This window comes from Ursus arctos, unplaced genomic scaffold (assembly GCF_023065955.2).
Source record: "Ursus arctos isolate Adak ecotype North America unplaced genomic scaffold, UrsArc2.0 scaffold_9, whole genome shotgun sequence".
In the NCBI taxonomy this organism is placed as follows: domain Eukaryota; kingdom Metazoa; phylum Chordata; class Mammalia; order Carnivora; family Ursidae; genus Ursus; species Ursus arctos.
Window position 1 is genome coordinate 6,986,106 of NW_026623111.1, and position 6,000 is coordinate 6,992,105.

Consider the following 6,000-nt stretch of genomic DNA (forward strand, 5'->3'; position numbering starts at 1 on the left):
AGGAGTTCTGTACACAGGCAGATCTCCTCTCAGATATGAGAAATCCATAATGAAAAAAATATTCTTGATGGAGAATTTATTAGTGCTTTTTGCTTTAAGTATATTTGTTGGAAGGAGTTGGTAACTTAGATTCTAAGAACAACAGAATATATATGACTTCATATTTTCAAATTATACAATTTAAAAAATGTAGTTTTCAAATTCTACAATTCAAAAGATGGAGAAAATACTGGGAAAAAATGGGGAGCCTTAGGAACTTATGGAATAATATCGAAATATATTGTAGGATTAATTGTAATCCTAGGAGGATTACAAGGAGAGAGAGAACTGGGCAGAAAAATATTTGAGGAAATGATAGTCATTTTTTTTTTTTCAAATTTGGAGAACGATGCAAATGTTCAGATCTAAGAAGCTCAGCAAACCCGAGGTAGGATAAATACATGAAAACCATGGCTAGGTACATCTTTACTGAACCCCAAAGATAAAAAGAATTTTGTAAGGATACAGAGGGAAATGTATACATAAGGAACAAGGATTCACATTATCACTGACTAATCCAAAACAATAGAGATCTAAAGACAAGGAAACATCATCTAAAAGTGGTGCAAAGAAGCCATGTCAACCTCAAATTCCATGTTGACCAAAAGTGTCCTTCACAGATGGAAGTAAAATAAAGACCTCTTCAGATAAAAGAGCATTTGTGGCAGCACTCCTTTACTACCACAGTACAAGAAACGCTAAGTTCTTCAGGTTGCAAAGAAAGAATACCAGAGGAGAACTTAAATCTTCAGGAAGGAGTGAAGAGCATTGCTGGAAATGATTAATATTAAATATTAAAGCCTATTTTTTAGCTTCTCTAAAATACATAGGACTGTTCAAAGCAAAAATTATGCCATTGTCTTAAGAGATTTATAAAGCATGTCGAGGTGTAAATACATATGATAAACGTAGAAAAAAGGATGGTGGTACATGGACATACATACTTACAATATTTTTATGTATTTTGTGAAATGGTACCAAACCAACTCTGAGTATGAAAAGTCAAGAAAGGACATTTTGACTCGTAGATCAACAGTTTAAAAATGAAAAAAAAAAAAAAAGGTCAACAGGAAAATAGTATCTATTTCATAAAGGGAGCCTCACACTCTCAAGAGTAACTCTTGAAAATAACTGCTATTATAGGACTTGACTTCTCTCTGGTTTTTCCTGGTTTGTTCCTTCTACTTGCATCCACCTGTTGTTATCAGACTGCCTTGGGAACAGTTAGTTGAGATACGTTAGCAACACAAAACTCAACAGTGAAAGGGTTGGGCAAGAATGTGCACCAATGGGCAAGAAGGGTTTCTTGTTTGAGAGGAAGATTGGAAGAAAAAATAATCTTTAATATTCCTTAGTTCACTTAAGTATAATGCTATGGACACTAAACTATACGCCAGGAGACCTGGGTCCTAATCCTGGGCCAGCCGCTTACTCCCTGACTTTCCATTTGCACTTGCCCTGGATGAGTTTCCCTGTCACGGATGTGAAGTCAATCCACGTGTCCCGTAGTCTCAAGATTGCTGTCAGAGTATGGTAGAACCACTTACGACTGTTCATAGTTTCCAAAGTAACTCCAAGCTCTGAGGAGCCCGAGAACAAACTGGAATTAGTTAAGTGCCTTTATCTTTTACAGCAAGTCCTTAGCCTGGGATTTTTTTTCTTTTGACTAATTGAACACTGCCATCTGGTGTGTAAGTGTAGGAACTATCAGGGATTCAATTCCCAGAAGAGTCCTTAAAAATCATTTGCTTCCTTTAGTTTCTTTTTTTGGGTGGTAAACATTTTTTTTTTTAATTTTAATGAAGTATAATTAACAAATTATGATACTTTAGTTTCAGATGTGCAACATCGATTCAACAACCTGTACATTATTCAGTGCTCACCACGATACGTACAATCACCGTCTGTCACTGAGCTTTATGGCAGTAGTTTTTACTGTATTCTCTATGCTGTACTTTTCATTTGTGAGTTATTTCTTGTAGAACCGGAAGTTTATACCTACTAGACTCCTTTGTCTATTTCACTCATACCCCTACATACCTCCCCTCCCACAACCACCAGTTCTCTGAATTTAAGGGTCTGTTTGTTTTTGTTCTTTTGGTTTTTAGATTCCACATATACATGAAATCATGTGGTATTTGTCTTTCTCTGTCTGGCTTGTTTTCTTTTCTTTCTTTCTTTCTTTCTTTCTTTCTTTCTTTCTTTCTTTCTTTCTTTTGTTCATTCGTTTTTTAAGATTCTATTTATTTACTTGACACACAGAGAGAGGGAACACCAGTAGGCAGAAGGGAAGGCAGAGGGAAAGGGAGAAGCAGGCTCTCTGCTGAGCAGGGAGCCCAATATGGGGCTTGATCCCAGAACTCTGGGATCATGCCCTGAGCCAAAGGCAGATGCTTAAATGACTGAGCTACCCAGGCACCCCAAATCTGGCTTATTTCACTTAGCATAGTACCCTCTAGGTCCATCCATGTTGTTGCAAATGATAAGATCTTATTTTTTATGGCTGAGTAATATTCCATTCTGTGTGTATCTTATATTTTCTTTGTCTCATTCAGCTATTGATGGATGCTTAGGCTGCTTTCATATTTTGGTTATTGTAAATAATGCTGCAATACACATAGGGACCCAAATATATTTTCAAGTTAATGTTTTTGTTTTCTTTTGGTAAATACCCAGAAGTGCAATTACTGGATCATATGGTAATTCTATTTTTTTTTTTTTTTTTTAGCTTTAGGATCCTCCTGACTGTTTTCCATAGTAGCTGCACAAATTGACATTCCCACCAACAGTGTATGAGAGTTCCTTTTTCTCCACATCCTCCCCAACACTTGTCAGTTCTTATCTTTTTGATCCTAACCATTCCGAGAGGTGTAAATTGATAATTCACTGTGGTTTTGATTTGTGTTTCCCTGATGATGATTGATGTTGAGAATCTTTATGTGTCTATTGGCCATTTGTATGTCTTTGGAAAAAATGTCAATTCAGACCTGCCCATTTTAATCTGATTATTTTTTGATGTTGAGTTTTAGAAGTTTATATATATATGTGTGTGTATGTGTGTGTGTATTAGTAACCCCTTATCAGAGATATCATTTGCAAGTATCTTCTCCCATTCAGTAGGTTACCCTTACGTTTTGTGGATGATTTCCTTTGCTGTGCAAAAGCTTTTTATTTTGGTGTAGTCCCAATAGTTTATTTTTGCTTTTGTTTCCCTTGCCTTAGGAGACCTATCTAGAAAAATGTAGCAACACTTCCTTGGACTTCCTTTATTTCTTGTCTCCTTAATCTCATTTTCCAAATGAAAACTCAAGATATCAAAGAAGAACTCAAAATTGCCCTGAATAATTCATGAAGACTAACTTGAAAGGGTTGAACTAAACTTCAGAGGTCAGGTAGGATTTGAATAGGCATCAAGGTGAAAGGGATGGATGACATGAGGAGAGCCATTGGAGCCCCAGGAAGGCAGGAGAGTAGCTAGGAGCTCAACCTCAAGGGAAAGACTGGGCTGGGGTTGCCCCTGAGCTTGGCCATTTCCCAGCTGTGTGCTACGTCTGGGACCCTTTGTGTATAACATTGGGATAACAAAAGTGTCAACCTCTTAGATTATTTCACTAATCCTCCCAACAACCCACATGCTGTTTTTAGCATAGAACCTGTTACAGTAAGTATATAACAACTGTTAGCAGACTATAAATTAGAAAATATTCATGTTGAATTTCCTGAACTCGATAATTACACTGGGATTGTGTAAGAGAATATTCCTGTTCTCAGGAAATACGCTTGGGCACACTTAGGGGTAAAGGACTTTAAGGTCTTCAACTTACTCTCATATAGTTTAGAAAAAATGTGTATACATGAAAAATGTTCAACATTACTCATCATCAGGGAAATACAAATCAAAACCACAATGAGAGGAGCGCCTAGGTGGCCCAGTCAGCTACGCATCTGCCTTCAGCTCAGGTCATGATCCCAGGGTGCTGGGATTGAGCCCTGCATTGGCCTCCCTGCTCAGTGGGGAGTCTGCTTCTCCCCCTCCTGCTCCCCCTATTTGTGTATGTGTGCTCTCTTTCTCAAATACATAAATAAAACCTAAAAAAAAAAAAAAAAAGAACCACAATGAGATACCACCTCACACCAATCAGAATGGCTAAAATTAACAAGACAGATGTTGGCAAGGATGTGGAGAAAAGGGAACCCTCTTACCCTGTTGGTGGGAATGCAATCTGGTACAACCACTCTGGAAAACAGTATGGAGGTTCCTTAAAACGTCAAAAATGGAGCTAGCCTACAACCCAGCAATTGCACTACTGGGTATTTACCCCAAAGATACAAATGCAGTGATCTGAAGGGGGACCTGCATCTCAATGTTCATAGCAGCAATGTCCACAATAGCTAAATGGTGGAAGGAGCTGAGATGTCCTTCAACAGATGAATGGATAAAGGTGATGTGGTCCATATATACAATGGAATATTACTCAGCCATCAGAAAGGATGAATACTTACCATTTACATTGATGTGGATGGAACTGGCAGGTATTATGTTGAGCAAAATAAGTCAATCAGAGAAGGACAATTATCATGGTTTCACTCATGGAATATGAGAAACAGTGCAGAGGATCATAGGGGAAGGAAGGGAAACTGAATGGGATGACATCAGAGAGAGAAAAACCATGAGAGACCCTTACTCTAGGAAACAAACTGAGGATTACTGCAGGGGAGGTGGGTGGGAGATGGGGTAACTGGGTGATGGGCATTAAGGACAGCACATGACGAGCACCGGGTGTTATACGCAACTGATGAATTATTGAACTGTACATCTGAAACTAATGATGCACTATATGTTGGCTACTTGAATATAAATTTTAAAAAAATACCAGTAACCTGGCTTATTCAATGCCAGCTGTTAAGCAAACTTCTCTCTAAGGCATAAGATTTATGGTAGCGACTTTAAATGAATACAAGTCACATCCCTTAAACAAAGCTCTTATTCTGAAAACTTAATTATTTATCCAGGGCTTTCCATACCTAAATTTAATTTTGCTTAGGTCTCTATGGAAACATCAACTTCACTGGGCGAGTCTAGATATGCTCTATGACCTAGTAAATTTGGCTGGAAGCTAGGAATGCTCCACTTCCAAAGGTGCCTTCTTTTGCCATCAGAAGAATCTAAAGTGACAAGTGTTGTTAAACAGGAAAAGACCATTTTCCTCAAGAGGGGAACAGAAGTGATTGGTATGTCCTCCTCAAAACATACTGATTATGCATGCTTTTTCAGGAAGGGATAGTGAGTATCAGGGGAAAAGTAACTCAACCCGTTCTGATGGTGTTCCAGTGGCCTCATCTTTATATAGGAAAGACAGATCTGCACCTGGATACTTGAATACTCTCATTGTCAAAAGCGATAACTTACTCATATTTTCCATTTGCTCTAAAGTTGCCTACTCAAAGTCATACAGTAAAAGCACAGCTGGTCTTGGAGCATAAGTCAGGATCTTTAACACTCAAGGACACAGTGCAGAGGTTAAAAGCATGCATAGGCCCCAGGGACAGGTTGTCAGAATCTGAGGACTGGCATCATCTCTTACTCTGTATGTGCTCTTGCACATGATATTTATCCACACTGTGCTTCAGTTTCCTCACCTAAAAAGTAGCCACATTACTGGCACCTGCTTTAGATGTTTGATAGGAAGAGTCAATAAGTAAATTCACCATAGATTTGTCCCTGAAACATGGCAAGTGCACAATAAATGTTTACTAATAATTCTATTGCTGATAATTTAATCTATGTCATAACACTGGGTATTGATTTCATTCTTTGAAAATGATTATTACTCAGAACTTCTCAACCAGGGCTCAGAAGCTCAGGTTTAACTATACAAATGTCAGATGGAGTCCCAAACTATCTGTGCTGCTACAGTGAATTATTTCTGTCCTGGATCAGATGTTAACTGAGAGAAATAC